General features: G+C 34.6%; 1 protein-coding gene and 1 long non-coding RNA gene across 2 annotated transcripts in view; both read right to left on the bottom strand.

Moving 5' to 3' along the window:
• LOC149409528 (serine/threonine-protein kinase MARK2-like) overlaps window positions 1–22,270 on the bottom strand; it is a 357,017-nt gene that overhangs the window by 229,484 nt on the left and 105,263 nt on the right. The gene's annotated exons all lie outside the window — the stretch shown is intronic.
• LOC149409526 (uncharacterized) overlaps window positions 11,515–22,270 on the bottom strand; it is a 242,307-nt gene continuing 231,551 nt past the window's right edge. Inside the window, exon 4 of the long non-coding RNA XR_016305139.1 lies at window positions 11,515–11,630. This is a non-coding gene — a long non-coding RNA (uncharacterized LOC149409526). The remainder of the gene's footprint in view (window positions 11,631–22,270) is intronic.

Genomic DNA, 22,270 nt, shown 5'->3' with positions numbered 1-22,270 from the left:
TGTAATACAGGGATAACTCCAAAAATTTATACAGAGGGACACATCGAAGTAGATTATACTTTGAAGGAATAATTAATTACATATAACATACTCAACACTCTACAAACGTGTTTGCATACCAAATTGATTATTATAGAAACGTAATAAAAGGGGCACCATTAGCGAGCCTTGCGGAACACCGGTCTTTGCCAATTTTCACAAGAAAATTTAAATGCAAAACAAAATTGAAGTCAACGAACTTTCACGGTTGCTTTGGAATTGGAAACTTAACGGTCGGAAAACAAAGGATTGTTATGAAGACACGATTTACACAGTGGACTCGAGACGAAGAATTCTGCTTTAGACACGTATGTTATAATGATGAGTAAAATGTCAAAATGAACATTAGTGAAACGATCGACAGACTAATTTGAGAGATTTGACACGGTAATTTGGATACGACACGATACGATTGTACCACTCCTAGTGCCGGTTCGACTGGTAAAACAGGGGGCAGTTTATTTGTAGGACTATTGGATGTATTTGGAAGCAATTAGCAAGAGAGGCATGAAAAACCTGACAATATTTTAAATACTCTTACTTCATTAATAATAAGCGAAAAATGTCGCTTATTCAATGATGGAGGACTTAGATAACAAAAGATTAAAACATCGTAGCATCTGTTCACTCAGCCACTAACCGGTCAAAATGTGGAAATAGGAAAGTGATATTATCAGAGATTCAGAATGGAATTGCCAGTTAAATCGATCGAGGAATCGCAATTAAATTATTTGAATACTAGTAGTATACTAGCTGCAGAAAACAGAAACGATGAACTTAAATACGAAATAAAAACAAATGTTTTGGTACGTAAACTTAAGAATACGTAGAAAATTCTGAGGTAAATATAGAATGATAACACACGATGGACACTGTAATGCTGTTCGAAACGTTGGCTAAAGAAGAATAACTAACCATCACGCCGTTTCTCCGTTTCATCGTCTCATACATACTCTTCTGTTATTCCGACTCTTGACATGACCCGACTCAAGTATATGTGCCATGCCTTCCACGGGCGTCCCCGACTTCTAGAAATTCACATCCGCGTCATATATTCCCCTTACACTCCTCTCTTCGTTGGTTCGCTCTACACGCCCAAACCATCTAAGAGTCTCTTTCTTAGCCGAGAAAATTTGAAATCATATCTAGATATAGAACAGATTGAGAGATTTGAATAAAGATTGGCCTGCCCAATTTTACATTAAGATTTATAGAGCATTGTTATCGGAAATAAAGATTAATGGGGGCAATCTATTATGGACTCATGGTTATTAGTCAGGCTTCACTGGGTGGAGATAATACCACCCATGTCATTGAATATAATGTATGTCTGTTGGAAAACAAACAAACAATGAGAACGTACATAAGTAATTCTAGAAGAGTAATTATTCCCTAACATACCTTCTGCTCGGTTAGTTTTTTAACTCTTGATAGGCCAAGATGCCAAACAAAACGTCTGTAACCAAGTGGGTCGTCCGACGACCCCATGCATTTTTCTGTCTTATGGGCGTTTAAACTATAGAAATTCCAATTATTCAGTCAATTATTAATGGTAACTTATGTATTTGAGCAGGAATACGTAAATTATTAAACAGATATGTCAAGTATTTAAGCTAATATAAGCAGGATAGTAATTTTGGGTACTACCTACTCCCCCACTTGGCTGCGGGATGGTTAATACACCACAGAGTAGAATAGGCCAAACTTTAACACAATTTTATTAGAATAACTTTTAAAGTTTATACCCATACTATTCTCAAATTAAAATTGAGAGAGTTTTAGGGTTGGTTAATTTCAAACTGTCCATGCCAAATAGTCGTGCAACGCCGAGTAAACAACAGCTAGTTATTTATAAAAATGACGGGTAAGTAGCCAAGTGTACAATTGCGTCGGGTTCCTACCCGGACGTATGCATTGCGGTTTGATCCTCTGCTAGCTACGTCACCATCATTGCACAAGCAATATTTTCAAATAATAATGATAATATGAGGAGTTAAAATATTGTCAAATTGTTCGTAACGTCATACTTTATTAACGACACTTCCTCAAATACAACGCATACATTCGTCCGTACCAGATTGTATTCGTCTTGATAGTGGTACATAAAACAAAGACATTTATAAAAGCTTTGTAGGATAAATTATAGGGGGTTTACATCTCGCGAAAATAATTATAACATTATTTTTACCCACATTCTTGTGAGGCTGGTATCACTGTAAGCCTGCACCCGATACCTCGCGCGGCAAATATTTCATTCTATCTCCAGTGGTCTAGCCGCCGGTTTAGCCCTAAATCTCCTCTAATGCACGCGATCTGTTTTGTTCATAAAATTATTGTAACGTGAGTTTTGTTAAAATAAAAACTAAATTGGAAATATACGAATTCTCATTTTTGCACACCGAGAGTAATCACGCAATCTTGGATTCTGCGGATTGGAGAACCACAGAATCATTCAGCCAACAACACATTTAAATTGGCGAAAATCACAATCCTCCAAAGCTTATAGGTATAAAGAGTAAATACAAATTTTAACTGTAGCAGAACGTTTTTTTTGTAAGAAGCAGTAAGAACATCTAGATGGTTTTCTGTCTTCTAGGACAAAAATACTATTTTATAAACAAAACATTTACACTTTTTAGAATATCTGTTTAACTGGCAAGAAAAAAAATGGTTTAATATTATTTGTTTATGAAGAAAAATAGTTCAGGCAGAAGAGTCGGGGAGTGAAGGGAATAAGATTTATAAAAAATATACATATTCACACGTGGACTCTTTCGCTGCAGCAGCTGGACCAGTTTCTTCACCACCTGGGATTCTTGCTGAAGAGTCTCCATCTTCTATCTTCGTGTCACCTGTTCCTTTACTTCATTTTACTTAACTTAACTTCACTCTATTTTTGTAATATTTATATTTTCTGTAATACCTGCATCAACTGTAAAGCGCCCCTGAGGTGATATCTCACAAAAGCGGCGCTATACAAATTATCCAATAATAAATAAATAAATAAATAAAGAGAGGACTCAAAATTCATAGAAATAAATTCGCTACAGAACGGTTTAATTCCAGCGTGAAATTTGAACTGAATTGTATCATGTTTTTGTAGAGTCAACATCCCAAAGTTCTACAAACAAACAATGTTGAAGTAGTATTTAGCGCTCAGTGTAACTAATTAATTCTGACAAAACATTCCGGGAAGATTAAAATTAGGTACACAGTGGAAATGGAATTCTTTGTACAGGGTCAAGAACTTTTGAACCCAATTAGGAAACAATAACAAACAAACGATATGAGGACTTAACAAGAGGCCAACCAAACAGGAAACGGCCAGTAATCCCGTTTATAGTTCATTATGATCTGGGATGTTCCGGGATGTTCCCGAGCGTTCCAGACCATTCCCGAACATTTCAGAATGTTACAGGATGTTCTGGAATCTTGTGGAATGCTCTCGAATGTTCTAGAAATGTCTTGAGGGCTAAACTTCCAGCACCATCTTCAAAACACGCCTTTCAGGTAAAAACAGGAGCCTTTTTCATGGGTCTGGGATAGAGAGTGACCACACCATATAACTTCCATGATCGTACCGGGACTCGTTCCTGAGTCACACATTGTAAACTTACATATATATTATGTGATGCACAAAATTCGCCAACTTAACATTAAATGCATCAATATCACCATTGGTTTAATGATATATATCAAGTATTGGTTTTACAAAGTGTGAAGCCTTTCTATGGGGGAATGGGCAATATAGTTACGTTGGGTATGCTGCAGTAGAATAGTGTATTTTGTGGTGTTATTATTGTGGGTGTGTAGGTTTATTGTTTATTTTACGTCTATCTTTATAAAGCAGATATGGCTCTACTGAGAAGGAAAAGTAGGAAGGATGGAAGATAACCTACTATCGAAGAGGCTTTTCTATAATCAGCCTTACAGGACGAAGTTTCCCAGAGGAAACCAGGAATTTTTAACGGCTGAAGCAATGATGATTATATGTTGTTATTATATTTTAATCATTTGCCTGGAAACAAGAGAAAATGTACGAAGGAGTTACGCATCCAGAGTTACTGTTTCTGCTAGCATACTTCAACCGTGAAAGGTAGTTCTACCCGTTCGGTCGATTGATGCGTAACGGCGGGAAGGGTGGTTTTATCTTTTGCGCTGGCCTCATTTCAATGGCAGAAAAGATGGAATTATTCAATGTTTTTATATGAATATTTTATACCAATCTCTTTGTAAAGGCCCCAACTATATGTACATAATTGCCGAATCGTAATGCAAGACTTCTTTTCGTATTTATCTTCGTGCCTTTCGTTTACATCGGTATTTCAACAAAATGATAGTATATTATTTGTTATTGTAATAATTCCATCCCTGGAATGAGGGTTTTTTATGACCATGAAACCCGATTCGAATCTCTATCTCTGTTCCGCACCCAGTCAACTCCTATGTGCAAGCGAGCGAGAGATGTCGTGTGTATTTGAAGAAAGCAGGTATGAGCAAATACCGATAGGCGGACCGTAATAAACATATTAGAAGGTTAATTGAGTTGCATTTCAAATAATATTCCATTTTCGGTAAGTACTTTTATAGCTTGGGTAAGCTGAGGTACTACGTAGAAATTTATATTAAAATATTTGTGGAAATAAGCGATTTAAAAAAAATTTAAGAAATTCACGCGGGACCTTTATTTTCGCAAGGAGACAACGTAGCGCCACACAGTGGGCTGAAAATCGCCTTTCATAGACATAGAGACTTGAATTTTCAAGGGTATTTTTTTTGGCTAGAAATGGATTCTGCTGATCATTACTATGCTATAAAATTTCATATGAAGCATTGCGTGTATAAATGAAGGAGTTATCATTTTTTTAAGAAAAAGTTGCGCCACAATACGAAGTATGTCAAAAAATACAAATAAATGGTAGTATATCTGTGTGTAAGGATGTAATAGCCAACCTTATGATTCCAGAGATAGCCTCATTTTTAATGTCAGTGCCATACATTTTTTTCTTAAAAAAATGATAACTCCTTCATTTGTACAAACAATTGCTTCATACGAAATTTTATAGCATAGTAATAGTATAGCGTATGATCAGCAGAATCCATTTATAGCCAAAAAAATACCCTTGAAAATTCAAGTCTCTATGTCTATGAAAGTCGATTTTCAGCCCACTGTGCGCCAGCGCAAAACATAACAGCCAGAAATGTGCTAGAACATATTCAGAGCAGACCAAAAAATGTGCAAACTGTAACTGACGCCAAGGGAAGTTCTACTAAATATTATGATATTTTTCTAAACATTCTGTATTGTGATTTTTCTCAAATACATATAAAAAAAATTATAATAAATACCGAATTTAACAAAAAAAAAACAATTAAAAGTTTAAATTCCCACTATTCAAAAATGTTATACAGCTTCGAAATGAAGATAATGTAATGTTGGCATGTATAACTAATAATTTGGCAACCCACTGTATCGGAATATAAATATGTGAAAAAAATAAATATATTTACAAAAAAATAAACATATTTATTATAAACCCGAGGCAACTCGTCGAGTGTCAAAACCAATGTCAGAGCAATCGTATTTTCATTCAATTACGTATTATCGAGTAAAATATTTTTTTTACATTCGAACTCTTGTAATCATAATAATATATTCACCGCAGTGAGCGAAATACGGACAAAGGAAATGAATTGCCACGTGTAGCAGAAACGCCTGATATAGAAGCTCAAAAGGAGAGATTTTCGAGAGATTGCGATCGGAATAAATCCAAGAAAATGACTGGGAGATTTTTGAAATACGTGACAAATGAATTTATCATTCTATGTAATACTAACGAAATAACTACAGTAGTTGTGTACGGACTCGAGAAAGTTTTAAATTAACTAAAGTTCACCTTGAGTTTATATAAATATTTTCAAATCAATTTTTTTTTTAATTTTCAGATTTAGTAATGGGGGACGTAATCGAGATAACAGTTTTGACAATGATAAAGGGTTAAAATAATAATTAAACAACGAAACTATTAGTAACCATCAACTCTGCAATAGGTCACCCAAGGCGTGGTGACTTAGCAGGGATCCCCGGGTTCATGAGGAAGGGTGCAGAAACGGGCGGTCCGCCTGATAGATTCCCCTTCCTTAACGGATTGCAATATCTAGAGCACAGGCGTTAAGTATGAATGCCGTCCTCGTTCTATCGGTATTACAATGGAAGCTTCGAGAAACTAGCGTCATTGATCCCTTCGGCAACGATGAATAGTCTATTTTTAATAGATTATTTTTATAGTAGTTTTAGAATAGATGTTAAATTTTATAACTAAATAATATATATACTTAATAAAAAAACTATACGGTTGACATGTCATATGAGAACGGGTTGTTTTTACGACTCGTTCTTGAGTTTACCAGCTTGGCTGTGGAACGATTCGCCGGAATCTGTGTTGCCTCCCTTCTACAACATGGATCTCTTCAAAACCCTTGTTCATTCTTTCCTCTCCTCAAATAGACCCTATCAAATAGCAGGGCCTCCTGTACAGAATTAACTCTTGACAGGCCAAGATGCCAAACGAAACGTCTGTAACCAAGTGGGGTCTTACGACGACCCCATGATTTTTCTGCATTATGAGCTTTTAAACAAAAAAAATTTTAAACTTTTAAAATTGCAATCAAATCATGTATTATTTTCAAAGACATGGCTTTTAAAACAAAATCCATTTTCTAGAATGTTCGCCCGCATGAAGTGAGCTAAGATAAAAACATGCGAAATTATGTTTCAGTTTAACTCTTGACAGGCCAAGATGCCAAACAAAATGTAAGTGGGTCTTCCGACGACCCCATGCATTTTCATGTCTTATGGGCTTTTAAACTATAGAAATCCCAATTATTCAGTCAATTATTAATGGTAACTTATGTATTTGCGCAAGAATACGTAAAATACTGAAATGATTTGTGAAGTATTGAAGCTAATATAAAGACGATAGTAATTTTGAGTACTACCTACTCCCCTACTTGGCTGCGGGATAGTAAAAAAAAGTTTATCGATCTGCCGTGGAAGTTATCGAAAATATGAAAATGAAAGGAAAAATGAAATTCAATAAATTGATGTAGTTGTATTTCGATTTCAATCAAATCAATTTGTGTCCGAGCGATTTAATCGAAACACCATTCGATTAACAACGTAATATTTTTTTTTAATGATAAACTAATGTTTATAAGATAAGTATTTTATGCATAGCACAAAGAATAATAAATTATTGTAAGTAATAATTGGTGGCAATTATTGATGATATTTTCAATTTGTATTGATATTGCAGGCGACTAATTATTGCTTATGATAATTTATTATAATTTGAGCTATGCATAAAAACCTTGTCTTATAAACATTATTTATCATTAAAAAAATAATAATATTTGACAAGTCAAAATATTTCACCAACAAATGTAGATATAATATATCTCGACGCCATCTAGTGGGAAATTTAGCACTAACAAAGCCTTTCCTACAAAAATAAAGTTGGTTGTTTACAGGTGAAAAAAATATAATCAGAAGTAATTGTTGATTGAAGTTCTAGTACATATTGAATTATTTTGCGTGGTGGAAATAAGCCGACGTGGCTCAGTGGTCCAGAGCGTCTGACCGGACATCAGACGGTGCGGGTTCAATTACCGTCGGCGGCATTTATTTTTACTCGGGAGATATTTTCATTTTGTTTTCATATTACAGGCGACTAATTATTGCTTATAATAATTTGTTAACAAATTTGTAATTAAAAATTTCGGTAATGCCGAAGTTAGGTTCGGGCTACGGTATTAGTATTCGGCCCACACGAATGCTGTAATTCAAGCGAAATAACCTCTCAAACGGCCCATTGTGTTTGCACATTTAATTGAATCTTAAATTCACAGAAGCGGAATTGTCGCGTAGTTCGAGCAAAGCAATGACCTAGAAGCCGTAAATTACACAAATTGACAATAATTGACTGTGGAAGCCGTCCATTGATATTAAATACGCAAGGTTGGTCTTGGCTGTACGAATGTTATCTGGGCGATCTCTGTTCACTAGTCACTATAAGCACGTGGGGCACCACGCGTGCTGCATACTGTCAACACGTACAATTCTGACGTGAAGCTGATAATTTCGTTCGTCTTTTCTTTAAGGCTCCGTAGTAAGCGTTAAAAAGGAAGAAGAAGATGGTTTGAAAGGGAGATAATATTTGTAAATACGAATGTTGGAAGGGTGCTTATATTAAAAAAAAAACGATAATAATGAAGCGAATATTGTGAAAATATTTAATTAAACACGACATGTTTAAAATAGAGCAAAACTCACGATAAATTCCTAAGTTGCAGTTAAGAGGAAGCTACAAGTCAAAAATGTGTATATTCTTGGTATACCTTATATCGTAGGTAATAGGCATTAAAATCGCTTGACAAACGGAGAAACGTTCGATTTCAAACAAAAAACCGGTTTTTATTTATTTTGTAAATAATTTTATAAGAAAGCAAAAAAAGTTAAATCAAGTGAAACTGTAACAGATAATCTTAGCTATAATACTGTATTTTTTAAAAGTTGTTTCCATTATGCGTTCATACATTTCTATTGAAAAAAAAAATGTAGTAGGTAGTTTTCAATTTACATATTTTTTTATAACTTTTATTTTTTGTTGAGTAGTTTATTTTTTAATTTGTAATCTTATCAAGCGAAGCGATAGGAAAACCTTTAATTTATCTAAAGCATATTTTTTGGTATTCATAATGTACACCAATTCGTTATAAAGATTAATCAAAATAGTGATTAATAATATGATTTGGCATTAAGCTTCGCCTTAAATGAGATTTTTTTCACATCTATAACATGTTAAATAACAGAAAAAATGTGTTTTCAAAAATTTTCGAAGTATATTTTGCGATTTACTTCTATCGAGGGAATTTCATATAATTACCGCTTCAGCTCTACAAAAATATAGATATTATCTTCAAAAACAACATATATTTTTTAGGAACTTGAAAACTTAAATGTTTGTTTTAAATCGGTAGAAATGTGGAATGCGGAGGCGTAGTAAAAAAAGCAAATCTAAAACTTTTTGCCTGCAGCGCTAAGTTTCACGTTCAGAGGCATTTGAATGTATTATTCGCTAAGCCAACGAACAGAATGGTCGTAAAACTGTTACAGCAGAATACCACATCAAAGTGGATTAAAACAATATGAACAACTGCAACATGGTATTACTTCTAGAGAAATAAAGTTATTTTCAATACTCTACTATTTTATTTATTAAAACAAGCGCCCCTTTTCGGGGCTTTTACATGAGAATATTAGGAATTTACATTATTTATTGTACATAACTGAATTGCTTCATTGACAACATTTTATATTTGTTTAAAGATAAATTGAAGATCTCCACTGAGTTGGTAAAATTGTTTCCCTCCATTAGTATTCTGGGCAAAGAGGAATACATATGGTAGTAAGTCCCAGAATTTCTGCGCTGAAATAAATCCTGACTTCTAGTATTACGTTATTTTAAAATTTGTATGAAAAAGACCGCGCACCCGTTCCTATTAAGAGAAATAAATACATTGCAAAATATCGGAGGCAAAAATTAAGAAAATAAAAGACAAAAGAATAACAGAAGTGATATCTAAGTTACCTACTTATCATATTAAACAATACATAAAATTGGCGCAGCCGGTAGGACGAAAGAAAAAATAGTCAGGAATATTGATATATAAAGACTAGATCGGTGTCACCGTCTTCATCGGTCCAAACAACGCGTAGGACAAACCAAAAACGACGCAGGCCCATTGTACGACTCGCATTAGGTCCAGCCAACGGCCCATTACGTATTCGGGCCAATGAATCGATCAACACATTCAGGACAGCACATTCAAAACCCGGAAGGCGGCGATTATAACTAACCATAACCCGTCGTTGTTGTCCCTCGATGCACACGTAAAGTGCCGAGCACAATAAAGCGCAACACGAAAAACAGGGAATTGGGTCGGTTTTCCGGGTCACAGACCAGAATAAAAAATCGGTACAACTATTCATTATCATTATTAAAAATAATAATTTCGGTTGTTTGCCTACAACTCTGGAGCAATGAACTCTGGACAAAACTCGAATTTGTATTGAATTCAAGAGTAGTTTTCAAAATTGGAGCGGTTTGTTTGAACAAATTCAGGCAAGCGTTCATTTAATGTGGGTCTTGATCAGACATAGAGGCCGGCAAATCGTTCCACAGCCGAACTGTTGAATTCAAGACCCAGAGGCAGGCAAATTGTTCCACAGCCGAACTGTTGAACTCAGGACACAGAGGCCGGAAAATCGTTCCACAGCCAAACTGTTGAATTCAAGACCCAGAGGCAGGCAAATTGTTCCACAGCCGAACTGTTGAACTCAGGACACAGAGGCCGGAAAATCGTTCCACAGCCAAACTGTTGAATGCAAGACCCAGAGGCAGGCAAATTGTTCCACAGCCGAACTGTTGAACTCAGGACACAGAGGCCGGAAAATCGTTCCACAGCCAAACTGTTGAATGCAAGACCCAGAGGCAGGCAAATTGTTCCACAGCCGAACTGTTGAACTCAGGACACAGAGGCCGGAAAATCGTTCCACAGCCAAACTGTTGAATGCAAGACCCAGAGGCAGGCAAATTGTTCCACAGCCGAACTGTTGAACTCAGGACACAGAGGCCGGAAAATCGTTCCACAGCCAAACTGTTGAATGCAAGACCCAGAGGCAGGCAAATTGTTCCACAGCCGAACTGTTGAACTCAGGACACAGAGGCCGGAAAATCGTTCCACAGCCGAACTGTTGAATTCAAGACACAGAGGCAGGCAAATCGTCCCCAGGCGAACTATTTATCTCAAGACACCGAGTGCGGATAATGGTTCCACAGTCGAACTGATGAACTCAAGAACAAACAATTACAAAACATCAACTTTTCTCCAATTTCCATAAATGTAATATGCATGTATTATATATATGTTTAAACCTTCCGAAATAAATTCTCTAAATGATACTGAAAACCCTATTAAAATCCGTTGCGTAATTTAGAAGAACTATGCGCACAAACAGACAGACGCGGATAGCGACTTTATTTCATACTATTTAGAGATTAGTACGATCAGGTAATCATTACCTGGAAACGAAATAAAGTCAAATGCTGTATTTGTATATTCATAAAGTTAAAGCATTAAATCCTGACATTAGCAATTTAAACGATGAATTAAGACTTTTAAACACGTTAAAAACCGATTCAAAGAAAGTAGGAAAAGGCGCGTTTTCCGGGCCGTCCACCCTGGCCGACCCTTCAGTGCGGATCGTTAAACGTATCACCCTAATGAGTTTAGTTTTATAACGATGTTTGTATGGTGAGGTATTTAATTATTAAAAGATACGAACATCAGTCCGACAGGGGTGTCATATTCGTATATTTTCACCTCTTGATGGTTGGGGTTGTCTTCGACCTACCGTGATGAAGATGCGATATGGGATAACCCATGATTTGGGGATACACAAATGTGCACGGTCAACGACATGGGAAGAAGGAAGCACCGACTGCTTGCGAATATCGTCCGATTCTTACCTGAAAATAAAGAAAAAACAATCAATTAGTAAATTGCCAGTTGAACAAATCGAAGAATACATTATTTTTAATTATTTTTAAATTAAGTATTTGTAGTGTTAGTAAATATATGTAGTTTCAATGGCTCTTAACAGATGTTAGGATATATAGATTTAAGGTGTCTCCATAGGTGTCACCACATGAGACAACTGTCGGGCGTTTGGATCTAATACCGTACGTACGAAGATAGCCGGTGTTATCCGATCTTAAGGGCCTTCCTTACTAGCGATCTCAATCGTTGTATGGAGAATCATGAATTGTCAGATTCAAACGACAATCTATGTTATTAATCGTCAAAATATCGATAATGTAGCCACGTTAGGCTATCATAAATACATTTTTCTATCGAGATATATGTTTTTACTAACAATTTATTTTAGTTAAATACTATATAATGAACCTCAAAGAATTCTCTTACTCATTCGGCTCTATGAGGTGGCCGTGAATGGACGCTTCCTACGGTCCGTCGTTTCAATCTTTTTTCAAAGATCGAAATTCCGCGTAATTATTACACTTCCATGTGACGTTTCAACAATATTCCACTCTATGCGTAGAGCGTAGGGACTATAATAGTGTGTCGCCTTTTTTATGTTTCATCTGTGAGTTTCCGTCGAAGCTGTGTAGTGTCAAATAGTATTATTAAGAATCAATTTATTGTTAACATTTTTTCTGGTTTCTAGGTAATAAACAGTTTGATATTTTTAAAATATAAAAGTGTGGAAATGACAAATAAAAAAAAAAGTAAATATCCGTGCTCTAGAAAAGGAAAGTTCAACGCTTCAACCGCAGTAAAGAAAGTTGTGAAGAGTAATATTATAAGGTACCTATGTTATATTATAAAATGTTATGTTATATTATACTATGTTATATTATAAGGTACCTATGTGTGTGTTTTCATTTAAATAACATTAATTATAATTATTTAACAAATCTAGGAAAGTTTCTATGCCAGATAATAATCTGCGTTTAACTTTTCCCTATATAAAATTATTTAATAAGTAATAAATTGTATTTTTTTAAGGATATCCAAGGAAAGTACTTCAAATGCGATGTCTATAGCAGCGGTGAATAATCCATCGGTTAGTATTTGAAATTTGTCATTCACGTTTTAAAATTATTTTCTATATGGGTAATTAGCAGTGGCGTGCAGTCCATAGTATCGAATTCCTAGTTGCATGACTACGACGAGTAAAGCCTACATAACATCCATCAAATTTTATAGTACTTTACAGTGGCGCCAGGGGAGATCTTTTGAATCGCATGACTAAGAATGGATGTAAGGGAGTTCAAATGGCTATGATTTTAAGATATACTATATAAATATAAATATATACATTATGTATACAGTATTGGATTTTATTATATATATATTTTTTTTATTATATTTTATATACATATATTTTTATTATTTTTATTAAATATATATCTGGCTTTAAAATCAATTTTTTCTAACACCGATATGTCAGACACTATAGGGTCTACTGTGACTATTTATATATCAAATTGTAGGAAATTTAGTCTACTATTAAAAAATATAGAATGATATTTGGAGAAAATTTTGTAGTTCGGGGTCAAAGTGACAAAAACGATTTTTGGCAAGATCCGGAGGTCTGACAAGATTGAAAATTTTAGACCTTCATCATATACAATATGTAAAAAAAATCAGAATTACCCCATTTGATGCAAGTGAAAATGTTTAATTTTACTGGACTATAAAGTATACTTACGACTTATGTTTTGCAGGTAGAAACAATTCTTGAAGACGGAAGAGCTAATGTGGAACAAAACGTTCAACACGTCCATAATTTATATATTGAAGAAGAATTAGCTAAAGACACTCCTTTTAAAGTTGTTGGTCGGCGGATTGTGGATTTTTAACATATATTTGAAGAACTTCAGAGATTTTCTAGCCATAGCTCAATATTTGGATGCAATTTGAGTAATGTTCAGATTATATCTGAAAAGAAAATGGGCCTAAATTCAATAATGTCTTTACAGTGCAACATGTGTAATGCAAATTTTAATTTGAAGACTAATAATGAGTCTTCTGGCTCGATGGACATCAACTTTAGTGCAGTGGCTGGTGTAGTTGCTATTGGAAGTGGATTTTCTAATTTGGAAGAGTTGACTGCGACACTCGAAATTCCGTGCATGACTTCAAAAACTTATTCAGCGAAGCATGATCAAGTTTGTGAATGGTGGGAAAAAACGGCTCACCTGAAAATGGAAGAAGCAGCACGCAAAGAAGCAAATCACGCCAGGCTCATTGGGAATGTTGACGAAAACAATATACCCATGATAACTGTAATAGCAGACGGCTGTTGGTCTAAAAGATCATATGGGCATAACTATACTGCTCTCTCTGGTGTAGCCGCTATTGTGGGTCATACTTTTGGAGACGTGTTATTCTATAGTGTAAAGAATAAGTATTGCGTTACCTGTGCTCGAGCAATGGCTAAAACTGTAGCCCCAGTGGAGCATATTTGCTATTTAAATCACCATGGAAGCTCTAGTAGTATGGAAGCCAATATTATTGTTGAGGGCTTTAAAAGTTCACTTGACATGTATGGGATAATATACAGCAAAATGATAGCAGATGGTGATTCCAGCACTTATAATAAAATAAAAGAAGCACATCCTTATAAAAATGTTTCAGTCGAAAAGATCGAATGCCGAAATCACTTACTTCGAAATTATTGCAAAAAACTTAGATCACTGTCAGAAGATACAAAGTATCCCTTAGCATTGAGGAAGATTGTGTCAAGCCGTATTTTACGCCTGAGAACGGCTGTACGTTGTGCAATAACGTACCGGAAGGCTATGAATTGTAGTCTAGAGGAAAAAATAAAGCAGCTATATTTGGATATATTGAATGGTCCAAAACATGTATTTGGAGACCACTCACTATGCAAGGAACGGGCATACTTTTGCAAACGCGATACTGGCGACACTAATTACGTACCCAATATGACTTCGAGCTTGATAATGTCCAGAATCATGCAGCACGTTCGACTTTTGGCATCTAATGCTCGAAGTTTAATACATGATGTAGATAGCAATATTGTGGAGTGCTATAATAATGTTGTGGCTAAATTTGTTGGTGGAAAGCGTATTAACTATTCTTTAAAACGGTCCTACAATGGAAGGTGCGCTGCAGCAGTAGTGGCGTTCAACACCAATCGTCCACACTATTCTTTGCATAAATTTGCAACCGGTAATAGTCCCGGAAAACTCATAAAGCAATTAGAAATAAAAAGATTGCAGAAAAATAATCAACAAGCACTAAGTAAAAAAAAGAAAAGAAAAACCCTGCAGCTCGCTCCAGCAAAAGATCAGCATTATGGTCCCAATGCAGAAAAACCTGATATGGACCAAGCATCGTATGAGGCAGCTAAAGATGATTTTTTGGAAAGGCTTTTTACCATAGCCAAAGATAGGCAAGCAATTGAAAGGGCGACAGTACTTCAAGCATTTAGTGGAAAGTGGATCGAGATGCGCCGCAATATGATTACGGCATCGTGGTTTGGAAAAGTGTGCAAACGGCGGCAAAATATCAGTTGCGCTCCATTAGTCAAAAATATACTGTACCAGCAATCCTTATCAAATATTCCTTCAATTCAACACGGACGAAAACATGAATACAATGTCCTGAAGGAGCTTGCAGAACTAGAAAGCATTACCATAGAAAAGTGTGGTCTTTTCATAGATGAAGAGTATACTTATATGGGTGCGACCCCAGATGGAATTTCTTCTGAAGACACTGTGATTGAAATTAAATGTCCTTTCGCAGCACGCAGCATGCTCATATATGAAGCAGTAAAATCCAAAAAAATTACCTTTTGGAAACTTAACAAAAATGGAGAAATGCTGGTAAATACATCCCACGATTGGTTTTACCAGGTTCAGGGCCAATTACATGTAACAAAAAAAGATATTTGTATGTTTGTTGTATGGACTGAACTCGGAATAAAAATCGAAAAAATTTTAAGGGATGACGAATTTTGGCAAACTAATATGGTCGAACAGCTGAAACGCTTTTACAATTTGTGCATGCTACCCGAATTAATTGATCCTCGACATAATCGCTGCATGCCTATTAGAAATCCTGAGTATTTAGAAAAGTGCATAATAGCGAAAAGAAATAAAGTAAAATTGGTTTCAGCTAAAACCAAAACATGTAAAAAGGAATTGTTTCGAAGAAATCAATAACATTTTATTTCATTGAAGTGTCTTCAGAAGAAATTTCATTTATATTCCTAATGTATGTTGTCCACATTTTTAGAAATAGGGAAAAGGAGGGTTGGAAAGTTCCTGGCTATTCAGATCTAGTCACTAAACAACTAAATAAACAAACTACCATAAAAAATTGAAAATTAATAGTATTATTACTTCAATAGAAGAGAGTCCAAATATAATTACTAATCATATAAATTACTTCTTCAGTGACATTGGTCCAAGCTTCGCTAGTAATTTGTGCAGTGCTAATAGAACTATTGAGATGTATCTTGTGAATGATTTTAAATCTGAACTTCACGTTACAGGGGACAATTTTTATTTTAAACCAACTAGCATTTCTGAAGTCACAAATGTGATAAATGATTTAAAAATGTCTTTCTCGTGCGGTATTGATTCTTTAAGTGTTATGGTGTATAAAATGCATGTATCCGAATTAGCTGGTCTCATATCTCACCTTGTAAATACAGGGTTTTCCAATAAGAGGTATAATTTTGATATTTAATCGTAAAATATCAATGGTTTCGTTGCTTGTGTGGCCCGTCGCGCCGTTTTTTTGAAAGTAAACGTTGTCCAGATCAATACCATCCAATTCCGGGCATAAAACATCATTCATGTTTTTTCGATAGCGCAATCCATTCACAGTAACTGTCGCTCCAGCCTCATTTTCAAAAAAGTAAGGTCCAATGACTCCGCCGGACCATAAACCGCACCAAACAGTCACACGTTGAGGATAAAGAGGCTTTTCAACAATAACTCTTGGGTTTTCCGAGCCCCAGATGCGACAATTTTGCTTTTTGAAGAAACCACCGAGGTGGAAATGGGCCTCATCACTCAAAATGATTTGCATTTGATTCGCTCAAGTGAATTTTAATGATTTCAATGCGTTGTTGAAGCGTGTATCGTTCCATTTTTATTAATGGCGTAGTTTCTATTTGTCAAATGTCAAAAATGACAGCTTCAAAAGTAACATCTACCGAAATAGCGGGCTATTCAAAATAACACCTCTTATTGGAAAACACTGTATTAGCCTGGAGAGTGGGATGTTCCCTTCTCATTGTAAAAAAGCTAAAGTAATTCCCCTTTTTAAAGGTGGAGATTGTCTAGATGTTAATAATTACAGACCTATATCCTTACAAGTGATGCAGTGTTGAGGTTATTGTCCAAAGTCAAAGTCAAACATGAATACAATGTCCTGAAGGAGCTTGCAGAACTATAAAGCATTACCATAGAAAAGTGTGGTTTTTTCATACATGAAGAGTATCCGTATATGGGTGCGACACCAGATGGAATTTTTTCTGAATACACCGTGATTGAAATTAAATGTCCTTTTGCAGCACGCAGCATGCTCATATATAAAGCAGTAAAATCCAAAAAAATTACGTTAGCAAAAATGGAGAAATTCTGGTAAATACAAATTATAATTATTCCCCCAGGGGTACCGCAAGGCTCCTATCTAGGGCCTCTCTTGTTTATTTTATACATAAACGACATGAACCGTGTTATTAGTAATTGTTGTTTCCTATTTTACGCTGATGACATGAAATTATATAAATCTATTAGCTCCATAGATGATTGCGACCAATTACAAGAAGACCTTGGTAAAATTGAGGAATATTGCAAAAACAACCAACTATATCTAAACATAGATAAATGTAATGTTATTACTTACCATGTACCCCTACAACGAGTAGAAACAATAAAAGATCTTGGAGTAATACTAGATTCTAAAATGTTATTTAGGGATCATATTGAAAATATTCTAAAAAAGCCTATAATCAATTGGGTTTCATTATTCGCATTACAAAGCCTTTTACGGTAGCACATACCCTAATTCTGTTGTATATGTCATATGTACGGTCACAACTAGAATTCGCCTCAGTAATTTGGAATCCTCAATATCAAACATATATTGATCGCATTGAAAATATTCAGAACAAATTTATGAAACACCTATCGTATCGTTTTAGTGACCATCGATTTGTCCCTGTCACTTTATATAAACGCAGAAAAATCTCTGATGCATTATTCTTACACAAAATCGTGAACTGTCTTGTTGATTCATCATATCTGTTAGAAAGGATTGCATTTCGTTGCCCCAAACAAAACACCAGATCGAACGATTTATTTAGAATACCACATTGTAAATCCAAATACGCGCAAAACTCTGTAATAGTACGTATCTGTGAAATTCACAATGCCTTACGAGATGTAGACATTTTCAACCATAACTCGATATCATATAAAATTCAGCTTAATAAATTAATGAATTAAAATACTTTTATTTTATTCGATTTTTTTGTTGTGAAAATTACATTATTATCACCTGTAATGAATAGTATAGCTATGCGAAAAGTTGTATTTTTTCTATTTGTTTTTAATTTTATGTAGGTAAGAAATACTAAATCAACATTTAACTCAATGGAACTTAATTGGTCTAGAATATATGAATGTTTATTGTTATATTTTTTTACTGTACGACTGTTTGCTTCCTAAATAAAAAAAAAATTAAAAAAATACATCTCACGATTGGTTTTACCAGGTTCAGGGCCAATTATGTAACAAAAAAAGCTATTTGTATGTTTGTTGTATGGACTGAACTCGGAATAAAAAGCTATTTGTATGTTTGTTGTATGGACTGAACTCGGAATAAAAAGCTATTTGTATGTTTGTTGTATGGACTGAACTCGGAATAAAATACGAAAAAATTTTACGGGATGACGAATTTCGGCAGACTAATATGGTTGAACAGCTGAATCGCTTTTACAATTTTTGCATGCTACCCGAATTAATTGATCCTGGACATAATCGCTGCATGCCTATTAGAAATCCTGAGTAATTCAAAGTGCATAATACCGAAAAGAAGTAAAGTAAAATTGGTTTCAGCTAAAACCAAAACATGTGAGAAGGAATTGTTAGGAAGAGATCAATAACATTTTCATTGAAGTGTCTTCAAAAGAAATTTCATTTATATTCCTTATGTATCTGGTCTACATTTTTAGAGATAGGGAAAAGGGGGGTTGGAAAGTTCCTGGCTATTCAGATCTAGTCACTAAACATATCTACGCCGTTCTCAAGCAACTTTCAATCCTGAATTATGGTCTCTCACCAGGGTGATACTGAACCTTCCACTTTTGAACAAGGTACAGATTCATTATATGTAACTATATAAAATTTATTTTAATTCTATAATATGACATACTTATATAAATTAAATTAAATTTGTTTTGTCCTCGCCGGCTTTTGAACCCGTGACCTCAAATTAAACTATGAAATTTAGTATTAACAGTGCCCCGCCGCACTGCGAAACCAGGCTGGAACAAAGGGAAGCCTTTTGTAACTCTTTATAATTGTATTTATCAAAAAAATAAATCCAAATAAAACGTTATATTAAATGTTGTTACTGAGAACCTCCTCCACGAATCAAGCTATTGTAATATTGCATTACATTCTAAAATATATTTTAACATAATTTTCATAATCACAATATCTTTAATTAATAATAATTTGTTTTGCTCTGTGCGTGTCTTGTATTGAATGGAACGCACCGGCCAGCTGCAGGTGCAGCGAGTTGGATATTCGAATTCGCGCTGGAAACATTTAATAGCGAGGGCCGTTAAGAGGGAACTTCAGTGAGCGATTTCCCCGCTCAGCGATGTGATGTCTAGGGAAATTTTATTAAATTTAGGGTAGAAAAACATTTTTTAGGTAAAAGTAATAATCTAGGACAATTCTGAAATGTTCACAAAATGAAGTCAAATTCTGGGGAAAATATGTATTTTAGAAAATATTAATACTTTATTAGAATACTAGCTGTACCCCGCCGCGCGTTGCTGTGGCCCAGTCGGTCTGTGCAGATAGAGAAACAATAGCGCGTGTTGCTTTTACATCCGAAAGATAGCGCTGTTTAAAAAATAATGTTTTTACCTATCACAGGTGACATCTATATTTATATGTATAGATATATAAAAACACACGCGTATTCTAATGCAAAGTTGTGTCAAAATTTCAAAGCAATCGGTGGAGAACTCTCGGAGATTTAAGATTTTGAACAAACGAACATTTTCATATAATTTTTTTTTTTTTTTTTTTTTTATTTATGCTTTAATATATTTGTTCAACAATGGTATAGTATATTGTCCTCCACGCTAGGAGTTCACCTGTGTTGTGGAGGACTTTTTCAATTGTAAAGTTATATAATTCTAAAACAATACAGTGGAGTTGGTTACACAGAGAAACATTAAAAATTAAAATATAAAATCGATTTTTCCATAGTTATAACAGTAGTTTTTCCATAGTTATTCCAAAAAAGTGAAATATAAAAAATTAAATATTAACAGGATTGTAGCCAGTTCCATATGTGTTTTTTGTATTCTGTAAGATTAGATGTTTTATATTGTGTTGGAAGTGAATTGAATAGTTTTATAGCCTGGAATCTGTAGTGTTTTTGTCCAAAGGATGTGTTGGTTTTTGGTATTAGTAGTTGGTGTGCATGTCTTGTTCTGGTATTGCGAGAAGTTTGTGAAGTTTTAAATGTGTTTAGGTTCTTGTAAAGGAAAGTAAGTATTTGTTTTGAATATAGTTTTTGAATCTTCAACACTGGGAATTGTTTAAATATGGTTGAAGTGGGTGTTAGTATTGGTACTTTAAGTATTACTTTTATTAAGGTTTTCTGAGCTTTAAATAGTGTGTCTATGTATTTTTTACTGGCATAGCCCCAGGCAATAATGCCGTATTCCATTATAGATTGTGCAATTGCGAGGTATATATTCTTAATATCAAATATGTTCAGTATATTTCTCACGTTTTTGAAAAAGTAAATCAACTTATTTATCTTTCCTTTAACCGATTCAATATGTCTGTCCCATTTTAAATATCGGTCGAAGTATATACCAAGATATTTTATATTTTCGGTTTGTGTGATTGGAGGACAATTGCATGGGATGCTCGCTGAGTGACAGGAATGTATTTTAAGGTAGATGTTTTTGGCGGGTTGGCCTCTCGAGTTTATGCTAAAGGTTATGAATTTAGTCTTATCTATATTTAAAGTTAATAAGTTAGAGTCAAGCCATTTTTTTGTAATATTTAGGCCAACTTCAGCTTTTGTGATTAGTGTGTTCCAGTCAGTGGCCTTAAAAAGTAACACAGTGTCATCAGCAAAGCTTATAATTTCCCCGTCTATTTCGAGGTGACAAAGATCGTTAATATAAATAAGAAATAGGATTGGGCCAAGTACGCTGCCTTGTGGTACTCCGTAGGATACTTGTTCCTTGTCACTACATGTGTTTTCTATTGAGGTATATTGGGTGCGATTTTCCATGTAGCTTTCAATTAATTTGAGTTCTGTTCCCGTGATTCCGAAATATTTAAGTTTATTGAACAGGTTTTGGTGGTGAATTGTGTCAAACGCTTTTGCCAGGTCTAGGAATATTCCAAGGCATTTTTTACCCTGATCTATATTTGTTTTGAGGAAGTCTGTTACTGAGGCTATGGCATGTGAGGTACTCATATTTTCCCTGAATCCAAATTGATTTGGTGATAGTATATTGTTTTTGTTAAGAAAAATTAAAAGGTGGTTTTTGATATGTTTCTCGAGAATTTTTGAGAGCGTGTTTAGAATTGTAATTGGTCTGTAATTATTAATTTCTTCCTTGTTTCCTTTTTTGTGGATTGGAATTACTTTGCCCGTTTTCAAAATAGTTGGGAACACTCCTTCTTTAATGGACCGATTTATAAGTATAGTAAGTGGGATAAGAAGTGCTGACTTTATTATTTTTAGTGTCATCGGTGATATTTTGTCGCTACCCTGAGAGTTTGTGTTTTTTAGTTCGTTTATAAGTTTTAGTGTTTGTATTTGGGTAATGTATGGAATTTTAAAGGAAGAAACATTAGTGTGTGTATAGTGGTTTGAGAATTCTGGGATATCGTCATTTGTAGTGATTCTGTTTGCTAATACCTTGCCGACGTTAGCGAAATAGTTATTCACAAAATTACATACTTTTAGTGGTTGTTCTGATGTCTTAATAATCTCGTTATCTATTTTAATCTCGGTTATGGAATCGCTTTTCTTTGAAGATGTGTGGGATATTTCTTTTAGGATTTGCCAAATTTTTTTGGGGTCCTTGTTGCATTTATCTAATTTATTTTTATAATATATTTCTTTCGATATACGTGCAAGTCGTGTGCATAAGTTTCGATATCGTTTATAGAAATTTATGAGATAGATGTCATATGGGTTAGATTTGCATTGTTTGTGGAGTTTGTCTCTTTTACTGAAACTTGTTATGAGTCCTTTTGATATCCACGGTTTTAGAAGTTTATGTTTAGTTGGAGAACTTTTTTCGGACGTGATGGTATTTTTTTTAAAT

Source organism: Hesperophylax consimilis, chromosome 30, assembly GCF_061612785.1.
Source record: "Hesperophylax consimilis isolate HC1 chromosome 30, BYU_Hcon_1.0, whole genome shotgun sequence".
Taxonomy (NCBI): Eukaryota; Metazoa; Arthropoda; class Insecta; order Trichoptera; family Limnephilidae; genus Hesperophylax; species Hesperophylax consimilis.
Note: the sequence above shows the minus strand (reverse complement) of the source record. Positions and strands in the feature narration are given on the sequence as shown.